We start from the raw sequence: 12,460 nt of genomic DNA on the forward strand, positions 1-12,460 counted from the left end.
TTTTCTGTGTGTGGTCTTACGTTTTTTTGTTTTTTAATGGCAACATCCAGGCATAGTCAGATGGGGGAAGGAGGAGGAGAAAAGACAAAGACCCACCTTTTCTTTAGCATTTCAATCAACAACCGCATTTTCTTCCAGCAGCCACAGTGAACATCCATGAATAATGGATGATGTCCTGATGAATATGCACAGAGCCTATTATGCCTGGAGGGATTTGGTAAATAATTTATGAGCATAAAATGTTCCTCACCTTGTTACAGAATAGAAACTGTATATATATTACACACACATATATGTATATATAAACATATATATTTATGCAAACCTACCAAAAACATATTTACCTTCAAACTGACAGGATATGTTGAGATAAAGTGACAGCTAGAAGATCCAGTTTTACATTGTTAGAAAAAATTAAAATAAATAAGATAAAATATGTGCATGCAAGAATGATAGCGGCCTTGGCTGTCCGCAAGAAAAAGAACCTGCAACAAACATTTCTGGTCACATAAGTGTTTTCTAGCCCTTTTGTTTCTGACCTCCATTGTGGGGTTGATCCCAAGGAGCATGAAATCTGGCTCTTTGGAGATGGACATTAGCCTCTTGCCGGGGGAAATGTTCTTTACTTCGCTAAAATAATAAAACTATTTTTAATTAGTGCCTATGCATACCCATCAGCAACAGAGGTAGAGACATATGATTCAGCAGTTGTAGAATTTGGCAGTTCTGCAGAGTTGAAGCTCAGTAAAGGGAGCAGAAATATACATTCTAGACAGGTACAGAAGGATAGTCCAGGAAGATAATTCTGATCAGGTAATCAATGAGCATACTATTAAATGCTAATACATTGTGCTAGGCACTAAGGATATAAAAACAAAAATGAAATACTCCTGTCCAGTGGCAGGATTCAAATGAATTAACAACCAGTTCTCCACAGAACTGAACCAAGGTGCTGCTCCTGCCTCTGACATGATGGGGCTCAGGCCCTGCCCTAGCTAACAACAGATTCACTGAACTCAACCTAAAATCAGGTACCAGTTCTACCTAACTGGTGTGAACCGGCTGAATCCCACCGCTGCTCCCGACCCTCAAGGAGCTTACAATCTAGCCAATTACTTTCATTTATGCTGTTACTCAGTCATGTCTGACTTTTTTGTGACCCATAGCACCCAATATTGTCTATGGCAGGCTTTCTTTTTTAAATTAAATTAAATTTATTGTTTTTAATTTTCAACATTCACTTCTATAAGATTTTGAGTCCTAAATTTTCTTTCCCTTCCTCTACTCTCCCTGCCCAAGACAGCACGTAATATGATACAGGCTATATATGTGCAATCATAGTAAATGTATTTCCGCATTAGTCATGTTGTAAAGAATCACAACCAATGAGAAAAACCATGAGAAAGAAGAAACAAACAAAAATGCTTCGATCTGTGTTCAGACTTCATAGTTCTTTCTCTGGATATAGATAGCATTTTCTATCGTGAGTCTTTTGGAATTGTCTTAGAACCTTATATTGCTGAGAAGAGTTAAGTATATCAAAGCTGGTCATCCCACAATGTTGCTGTTACTAAGTACAATGTTCTCCTGGTTCTGCTTACTTCACTCAGCATCAGTTCATGTAAATCTTTCCAGGTTTTTCTGAAGCCCACCTGCTCATCCTTTCTTATGGAACAATAGTATTCCATTACATTTACATACCACAACTTTTTCAGCCATTCTTCAATTGATGGACATCCTCACAATTTCAATTCTTGGCCACCACAAAAAGAGCTATTATAAATATTTTTTTACATGTGGGTCCTTTTCCCATTTTTATGATCTCTTTGGGATACAGACATAGAAGTGGTATTGCTGGGTCAAAGAGTATGCAAAATCTTATAGCCCTTTGGGCATAGCTCCAAATTGCTCTCTAGAATCATTGGATCAGTTCACAACTCCACCAACAATCCATTAATGTTCCAATTTTCCCACATCTTCTCTAACATTTATCATTTTCCTGTTTTGTCATGTTAGCCAATCTAGTAGGAGTAATGGGATACCTCAGAGTTGTTTTGATTTGCATTTCTCTAATCAATAATGATTTAGAGCATTTTTTTCATGAGTATTGATAGTTTTAATTTCTTCATCTGAAAAGTGCCTGTTCATATCCTTTGACCATTTATTAATTGGGGAATGACTTGTATTCTTATAAATTCAAATCAATTCTCTACATATTTTAGAAATGAGGCCTCTGTCAGAGATACTGGCTATAAAAATTGTTTCCCAGCTTTCTGCTTCCCTTCTAATCTTGGTTGCATTGGCTTTGTTTGTGCAAAAACTTTTAAATTTAATGTAATCAAAACTATCCATTTTGCATTTCATAATGTTCTCTATCTCTTGTTTAGGCATAAATTCTTCTATTCGCCATAGATCTAACAAGTAAACTATTCCTTGCTCTCCTAATTTGCCTATAGTCTCACCCTGTGTGTCTAAATCATGTACCTATTTTTACCTTATCTTGGTATATGGTGTAAGATGTTGGTTTATGTCTAGTTTCTGCTATACTGTTTTCCAGTTCCCCCAACAGTTTTTATTAAATGGGGAGCTCTTATCCCAGAAGCTGGAGTCTTTGGGTTTCTCAAATAGTAGATTACTATAGTCACTGCCTACTGTGTCTTGTGTGCCTGACCTATTCCACTGATCTGCCCCCTTTTTCTTAGCCAGTACCAAGTAGTTTGATGCTTGCTGCTTTATAATACAGTTTTAGATCTGGTACAGATAGGCCACCTGTATTTCTTTTCATTATTTCCCTTGATATTCTGGGCCTTTTGTTCTTTCAGATGAATTTTGTTATTATTTTTCCTAGCTCTATAAAATGATTTTTGGTAGTTTGATTGGTATGACACTGATTTAGGTAGAGTTGTCATTTTTATTATATTAGTTCGGCCTACTTATGAGCAACTGATATTTTTCCAATTACTTAGATCTGACTTTATTTGTGTGAAAAGTGTTTTGTAATTGTGTTTATATAGTTCCTGGGTTTGTCTTGGCAGGTAGACTCCCAAACATTTCATGTTGTCTACAGTTAATTTAAACGGTATTTCTCTTTCTCTCTCTTACTGCTGGGCTTTGTTAGTAATATATAGAAGATGCCAATGATTTATGTAGGTTTATTTTATATCCTGCAACTTTACTAACTTTACTTGACCTCCTTTTTAATTGAACTAAAAATGTTAAGAAATAAGGATTTCTCCAGTCTACCAACCTTTCCAGACTTCCTCTTAGGAAAGTACATAAGAGGGAAGAACTAACGCTAAGGCCTAGGGAAGTGGACTAAGGGTGGTAACCAAGTTAGGGCAGCTGGGTGGCACAGGCGCTAGAGTGCCAGGCCTGGAGTCCAGAAGACCTGAGTTCAAATCTGGCCTCAGATACTTCCTAGCTACATCACCCTGGGCAAGTCACTTAAACCCATTTGCCTCAGTTTCCTCATCTGTAAAAACGAGCTGGAGAAGGAAATGACAAACCACTCTAGTACCTTTGCCGAGAAAACCCCAAATGGGGTTGCAACAAATCAGATATGACTGAACAACAACAGCAAACCAAAGTTAGAATAAGAAAATACCTCTTATTTTGTTAAGATAGTTGCCTTCCTCATCCTTGGAAAATGACCAATGAGAGTTATAACCTAAAGGCAATACCGTCTTTCTCCATTCTAAAGGAATTAAGATGCTGATGACGATGTCTCTGATAATTCCTAGAAAACCCTTGACCCTAGTGGTCAGAGAAGAAATTCAGTGGTTTTAAGATAGTTGTTTTCCTTGTTCAAGATTGCTATAAAAGTTACTTCAGATTGTTTTGAGACAGTCTTCTCTGAGGCCATGAGAAGATCATGTCAGTTTGGACATCTATTCCCAAACAGAACACAGCTTGAATTAATAAAATGTTAAATTAATAAAAACTGGGAGAGAAGTGCCTAAAACAAAGTACACTATTAACTTTTTGTTGGCTGCTAAATTTTGTCATTTCTGTATCCACAACATTTCTTCCATCTTTCTTTCTTTCCACTTTCCATCTTTCTTTCCATCTTCCCTTCTTTCCACTTACAGGGCTATCCCTCTAGGTCAGGCCTTCATCCCCTTTAGCCTGAAGACCATTAGTGGTCTTGATGGCTCCAGTGGGGGGGAGGGGGGAGCCCCCAGCCTCAAGGCCCCATGGGCCACACTTGAGGACTGAAAAGGCCACATGTAACCTTGAGAAGGAAGGTTCCTCACCCCTGTGAATCTAATCTCTCTCCCCTCTATTCTATTCTCCACTCAGCTGCTAAAGTGATTTTTCTAAAGCACAGGTCTTAGCATGTCTGTCACCCCTCACTATTCAATAAACTGCTGTGGTTTCCTATTATCTCTAGAATCAAATTATGAACCTCTCTGTTTGGCATTAAAAGCTCTTCATGATCAGGTACCAACCTACCTTTCCATCCTTACTCTCCTTGTACTCTGTGGTCCAGACTAATTCTTGCTGTTCCTTTATACTGACATGAAAAAAAAAAAACAAAACTAAAATGCCCAAACATGAATAGGAAATTAGGGTATGATAGTGTCCATTAGGTAAAGCCACAAGAAAAGGAATGGATTTATATTAAAAACTTTCTGCAGATTTTAATCAAGACATTTGTTTTCACTTGCTTTTGCATTATATATGGTAAATATCTACACATGGAGAAATATAACTCCTGATTAGAAGCTATTATGTTAATTTCACTGTCGTGACCTATTATTTTATTGTTGTATTATTTTTTCAATTAAAATATCTTTTAAAAGATACTCGATTAGGTTGAGCAAATGAAACTTGATCAAATTAAACAAACAATTGTTATTTATAAGTCTACTCCACCCTTCAGAAAATTCACAACAAAGAAGTCTATTTTATCACTGAACATATTTTAAAGAATGATATGATTCACTAGATTTCATTACTTTCTAAAAATTAATAAATTATTATTACCATTTAATGATATAAAAAAGATTTTAGTATCATTTGTAAAGAAAATATTTTAAAATGTCAATTACTTCATCTTTAGTTCATCTTTTTAGAATTTTTTGTGTATATATGTTTTGCAATGCACATATTAGCACAGTAATATATGTATAGAGGGTGTCCCAAAAGTCACAGTGCAATATTAAGCTGGGAACTCCTCTATAATTTATAAATAAATGAATATTTAATAAATGTATATGCAAATGAAATGCTCCAAAATGTTTTATTGCTAGAGTTGTGGAATCAAAAAAGTTTGGTAACCACTAAGCCAATTCGCACCTAGAGGGCACGGTGTGCTTTTTACAGACTCAGCATTCATGACACACATAAGCAAATACAAAAAGAAGAAAAAGGGGAAAAATGATTATGTAGAGAACCATAAACTTCCCTTCAAAACTTTGTAGTTTGACTGTGAGCTCCAAGAGAGCAGGGATTCTTTCACCTTTCTTTGTATCCGAAGAGCTTAAGCACAGTGCCCGGCACGTAAGTGCTCAATAAATGTTTACTGATTTTTCAAAATGTATATATTAACTTAAAATGGTATAGCAAATGCTTCTATGTTTTTGTGTCTCCTTCCAGACTTTTCTCTGTACTCATCCTGAGACAGTGTGACTGAGCTTCTCTCCATATGTATATTCAGTATTCATATCTATCTATGCTATAGTATGTCATCAATATTTATTGAACACCTACTACATATGCAATCTTATTGTAGGTCAATAGGGGAAGTGACCTAGCCTTATTGATTTTTGTATCTTCACCTCCTGTCCAGCATTGAGCCTATGCAGCAATGAGATGACCTAAAGTCCAGGTGTAGAGATTGGAGGTGGGAGGGTTGTGGAATTTTACCTGCACAACAGCAACGAGACCTGGGACTTGGACCATAGTTAGGTTGGTTAGTATATAAGGAGCCCTGGGACCCTGCCCAGGCAAAGCCACTGGAGGCTAATAGAGGGAGAGGATGGATTTGGGGACTAATGAGGGACTCTTAGTGAAAGATGTCAATAATTATGTTGGAACCAAGCCCAACACTGGCTCTCTTGGGGACGGTGGGATCCAATCCATCTTCTCACCTTCCTATTGGTTGATAAACATAACCACTGGAATCATGTCATGGCCCCTACTTTGGAGATGACTGGATCAGATGACCTTCAAGATTCTAAGAAATTCCTTAGGGTGCCTAGATGTTGCCAAAGTACTGAACTATGATGAACAGGCTAAAGATTGCTGGTGTGTTCCTGTATCTCAAACCACCCCTCTTCCTCTTGCCCCAGAATCAGAATTTACCAGTTGAAACTTCAGCAGAATAAATCTAGGCCAACTCCTATGTGAAAGGAATTCCCACTATACACACTAGCAAGTAGGTCCTTACTATAAGGTTATTTATACTAACTTCGGCTTCAGTTTTTGGGGCTACATCACTCAATCATTGGGTTTTAGAACTCTTTCATCTCACATCAACCTCTCTGTTCTCTCTGATCTCCTTTTTCCTCCAGTTATTTCCCTTGGCCACAAATCTGTCTTTTCTCCTTTTTCCACCTTAAAACACCACAAGGATGAAATCAACAAAGGTGGAAGACGACAACAACAACAAAAACCAAATGAAAACAAAAAGAAAGTAGAATGAATACTACCCTGCCTCAAAAGCAAAAGGCTTCTCCCTTCCCCCATTTTAACATAAAGTTATTCCTTCCTTTTCTCTTTTTCTTTCTTTTGTTCTCTTTCTTTCTTTCTTTCTTTTTTTCTTCCTTTCTTCCTTCCTTCCTTCCTTCCTTTCTTTCATTTTCCAAGGACTGTAGTGCAATGTTTGGCTTCACCATTACACAGCTATGATGGTGCTAATGCAGTTCTGCCACTTGGGGATTATCTTTGACCTGGGACAATGTGGTTTCCCACTAGGCAAGCTCTAGAAGAGCATGTCTGGGTGAAAAGCAACCTCCAACCCAGAGCCCACACAAAACATCTATTCACCCTAGGCAAGTGTAAGAAACAATAATTTTACCAAGAACTCCACATGGTCATTAGTGAATCTAGGAAAGATTTATTTTATTTTACATTCTTGTGGATGGGTAACTTCCTAAGGGAGCACACTTGTTAAAACAAATACAAGGCTATTTATTCCCTGTTCCCAAATCGAATTTCCCTCTCCTGCTCCCCATTGGCTGGATACAAGTTCCCGAACCAGATCTGTTCCCCTTCCCTTGTCATGCATTGCATGTGCATTCAAATTAACTTGCTCTACCCTGGGCTGTGGGGGTTAATATTAAACAGCTAGTTAAGCATGCCTACAAGCTTCTGATCTTCTACCCGGCCAGAGGCCTGGTTCTACCAAGTCACAGCTCTGGTTGGAACTAGTTACAGCCTGTTATCTTTCCTGCAAAGCTGGGAGTGTGTGAATGTCATACCTGTGGAAACAGAACTCCTTCTGCTTCTCACACAAGGATCGAAAATTTCAGCACCCACTGCTGCTCCCTCTATCCCCCACCGTATCACTGCACTGGAGTCTTCACTTGAATTCGTGGGACTGGACAGCACAAAATAGATGCCTTCGGGCTATAGAGGGCAGAATTGTTATAGTTTCTTTTTGTCTTAAAATATGTGCGCTGATAAAGAAGTGTAATGGTAAAAAGTGCAAGTCCTTTCATTTCCCTTTGTTGTCATACATCTCTTTTCCGCCCCAGGCAGCTGCCTACTTTGCCCAGTGCAGCTCTGTCGCTGACCAACAATAGCATTAGAGTAGGGGCAGCAAGATTGCAGGTCCAGGAAACAACCTGCTGAGTCAAGCATGTTATGGGCATTTTCCCTGGAGTCCCAGCAGGACCCTTGATTGAAACGTCCTTTGACTGGAGAGAGAAGGAAAAAGGTGACCTTGAATCTCACTGGGCAGGGAAGTTGGCTAATATTTTCAGGGAACCGGGGGCGGGAGAAACGGCAGGATCGCAAACTTTATTCTCCCTCCCCCAGCGCCTTTCCCAAAGATAGTGTCCCTTCCCTAGAGGTGTATGGCTGAGACTAGAAAAAAAGCGGCTGAATAGCCCGGAGTCCGAAAGCTACCCAGATTTGCATGCTTAATGCCAATGAAGCTACCGTACCTAGAACTCCCAAGAGGGCACGGGGAAGGTTAACTTGGAAGAGAGGGGATGCACTCACTTTCCCTTGAGGTTGGATCCCAGGCTCTTTTACTCCCACTCAGCCCCACACCCCCAACCAACTTCTCCCCCTCCCAAGACCCAACCCATCCCGCCGCCCCCTGGCGTCCAGCTGGAGTGGTACAGCATGCGGCAAAGCTCTTTGCATAAATTATGTTCATGACGCAGCAGCTAAAAAAATTCCCAAGTAGCAGGAGGGAAAAAAAGGCGAGGGGGGGGCGGGGGGAAGGGGGAGAGAGAAAGGTTTTTTAAAAAAGAAAAGAAAAATATCTATCCGACTGTCCCCCTTCTTTCCCTCCCTGCTCCCCAGCCGCGCCCCCCCCCGCCCCCCGCCCTTGACAGCCCTCGGAGTTCCCCCACTTTCACTTGTACTCCCACTCCCACCCAGCGCGGGCCGGGGGTCTAGGGGCACGCGGGCTGGCGGCGGGTCCGGGCCGGCTCCGCGGCCGAGCCGAGCCCAGGCGAGCCCGGCCGCTCTGGCTCCTTTGTCTGCGGGCGGCTGGCGGCCCCGGCCCCCGGGCCCCCGGGCCCCCAGGCCCGGGCTGTGAGATGAATCCCTAATCGGGGGGCGCCGAGCATTGGGGGCGAGGCGGCGGCGGCTCCGGCTCCGGTGAGTAGCGGGGTCCGAGGCGGGGAGGGGTTTGCAGAGGGGGGGAGGGGGGCTGGGCAGGGGAGGTTTCGGGTTTGGTTAATATGCAATGCCCGTAATTAGCATAATTTATATATTTATGATAAAGAGAGAGAGAGGGAAAAAAAGGCTAGGGCCGGGGCGACGAGTAGCTCAGGGACCAGGAGACGGAGGGAGCTGGGATAGCGCATCGCTCCCCGCCGACCTGGGGGGCCCTGAGCCCTGGGGGCCGCGCCCGCTCTAGCCCACTGACCACCTCGGACGCGAGCGGCGGAGCGCCCCGCGGAGAGATCCGGGCTGGGTTCTCCACCTTCTTCCCCTCCCCATCCCCCAACCCAGCTGGGGTAGAAACAGCAGTGGAAGTCTCGCGCCCCCCACCTTGCGGGGACGGCTCATGAGCCGACGGAAAACCTGGATGCCTGAGTTCATGGAGGGCTAGGGTCAATCTGTCCCCCGCACAGTGGGCTAAGCCTGTTTCCCTCCTGGTACCACGGGCTGAACAGCTAGAAAATGCAAAAGGGGGGTGAGGTGGTGGGGACCTTGGGAGAAACTGGAAGGGTGGGGAGTGGGAGGGTCAGTGGAGCTGAATAGGGCATGGGTGTTTCATAAATATTTAATCGCAATAATGATTATTAATAAATAATCATAATAAACGGGCTAATGTGCCCCCCACAACAGAGAATGGAGCCCCGAGGGAGGCGTCTCCTCTGACCCCCTCCCCACTTTGGATCCGCAGCAAATAGGATTTGACACAAAGTGGCACACCCCAGATGCAGCTACAGCAGTCCAGAGTCTGGACAGGGTTAGGGGGTCTTACCTGGGCAGCCGAAAACAAAGAAGCCTTAGTAGAGGGAATTAACCCTAGTCACTTTTCCTAACTCGGTGTTTCAAAAATATATTGCCACCCCCCCTTCCCATTGTCACCAGTGTCCAAAAAAAAAAAAAAAAAAGAAAAGAAAAGAAAAGCCTCTGCCTTTCTTGAATTAATCTATATCTTATCAGGGCTTTGTTCAAGTAACCTTAAGAGGTCAGGGGATCAACGATGTCGGAAATTCTAGTTTGAAGGAAATCCTGACCTAAAGCTTGATTTCTTTCAGATTCCAGGGCCTATATTCTTATTCCTGCTTTAACATTTAATTAATTCCCCATCTTCCACTCTGTGTAACAGTGACCAATACAGTGAAGCACCTCTGAGGAATGCTTGTATTTATTACAGGAGACCCTTAACTAGGACCCTACTGCTAAAACTTTACTTGCCAAGCCCGTAATGCAGCCAGCGACACTGACCATGTACTGAAGGGTTACTCATGGAGAGATAAAAGGGATAGTGAAATAGCAGTGGTACCCGGGGTAGGCACATACTGAAAAGTTGTATGCAGCTTGGGAACTTGTCAAGGAGAATTGAGAGGTAGCCATGAATGATTTTATGGGATTTGAGTTACCCTGTCTCTTAGGACAGGACAGTTAGTATGGACACTGACTACAGCCATACACGAAATATCTAGGGAGCTAGGTAAATGAGTGGTGGACATGGGCAATTTCTTTTAAGCTCACCACTCATTTCCTTGGAAACATTTTCAAGTGACCCCAACTCTAAAGAGAGGGGCTGAATACCAAACATAGAAAAGCTAAGTGTTGAAAGTAGCTTCCAGGAATATAATCATGCATAGGCTCAAAACATCCTGAAATCTAGTAAGGGGCTTGATGCTTTTGCCTTCTTTTCTTCTCTCTTCTCCTGACATGGCTCATGGTGGAACCAGGCAGAGATGAGAAGAAACAGGAACAAATGTATATAGTCTTTTATTAGCTTCGTCAGTATTGTTTGCCTGGCAGTGCTTTGGATGGTGAATACCATCCAAAAATGGTATGAAAAAGAATGTTGAATACCAGTGCTACTACCCCTTCACTTTATTCAATGTCTCTAGTCATTGAGACTGCAATTCCTTAGACTGTGGTCAATTCTTTCCAATAAGCTCTGCAAAGTCTCTTCCTGTTCTTATCTCCATTTTACATTCAGGGAGCCTGAGGCCGGAGACAGATACTCTGGAGTACAAGATAAACTTGAGGCTCTTTGAAATAACTCAAACTTTAGCTGTTCTCAGCAATGGAAGAATCTAAGACAACTCCAAAAGACTCAGGATAGACAATAGTATCCACATCCAGAGAAAGAACTTTGGAATCTGAATGCAGATGGAAGCATACTATTTGCTCTCCTTTTCTTTTGCTGTTTTGTTTTGTTTCTTCTTTCTCATGGTTCCTCCCATTGGTTCTAATTCTTCTTTACATCGTGACTAATGTGAAAATATGTTTAATATGAATGTATAAGCAGAGCCTATATCAGATTGTATGCCGTCTTGGGGAGAGGGAAGGAGAGGGAGGGAGAGAAAATTTAAAACTCAAAATCTTATGGAAATGAATGTTGAAAACTAAAAATAAATTATTTTTTTAAAAGAAATAACTTAAACTTGAAGCCTTCTGGTTTCCTATCTCTTCTGGTCCTTAGGTCCCAGAATCATTAGTCAGCCTCATTCCTGATTTTTCCACAGATGGAAAAGGAAATCCTGGACCTGGGGTGAGACTAGGGGGTGTACCACATTGGTCTTTGCCAGGAGCCATTGAATTGGAGTATTTTTTTAAATGTGGAGCAGGGGGTAGCTAGGTGGCGCAGTGAGTAGAGCATTGGCCCTAGAGTCAGGAGCACCTGAATTCAAATCCTGCCTCAGACACACTTACTAGCTGTGTGACCTTGGGCAAGTCACTTAACCTCAATTGCCCTGCTGTCTCCCTCCAAAAAAAAAAGTAGATTACTTTCTTTGAGCACATGCATGCTGATGGTAGCCCCCCAAACCATGTTGAGTGGTAGGTACAATGCCAAACTGGGAATAAAAATTACTAGTAATGTCACAGCCAACAAAACTGACTGTAGGTCTCCCTCATTTGGGAAAATGAGTTACAGAGTTGAACTAAGTCATGTGAATGGGCAACAAAATTTAGAAGATGCTACCACATTGACATGGACTCAACAACGTTAAACCACAGAGTGAAAATACGATGCTATCAGTTGCTCAGCTCTTCTCCTGGTAGTGGTACCCCAGGCAAGCTATGCTCCAGCTTATCCCAGTTCCTAGCACCCTCTACCTAATCAGTGGGCTCCCCAGCATCAATCTGGAAGTGCTGCAGTCTATCTTCACAATGAAGCCTTGTGTCTTCCTGCTATCTCTCCTAACTGAATTTGTCTCAATCAGTTGATTTAAGGATACATTCCATACTGCTTATCCCAGTCCTTGAGGATAGCTTGCATTTATGCTATCTGATTTGAGATTTTGCTGCTTGAGACCAATTCTTAGCAAATACTTGATCTCTTCTATTCCCTAAGTGTTCTTCTTGAGTGTTGGTCAACTCTGACCCAAAGGAATTGTCATTCAGACTCCAGCTCCCCAAGAGGGAGACCAAGTCACGTTATCTGAAAATAATGACTGAGCATTTTGGAGAAGACTTAATGCCAAGGACAGAGGCTTTCCTGCCTAATAGTATGTGTTTGTGTGTGTGTGTGTGTGTGTGTGTGTGTGTGTGTGTGTGTGTGTATTCCATATGAGTTCTCCTTTGTGCCTCATGTTTTATATTTATAGTCAACACATGATTCTCTGTCTCAATGAAGTAGAGT

This window comes from Trichosurus vulpecula, chromosome 5 (assembly GCF_011100635.1).
Source record: "Trichosurus vulpecula isolate mTriVul1 chromosome 5, mTriVul1.pri, whole genome shotgun sequence".
NCBI lineage: Eukaryota > Metazoa > Chordata > Mammalia > Diprotodontia > Phalangeridae > Trichosurus > Trichosurus vulpecula.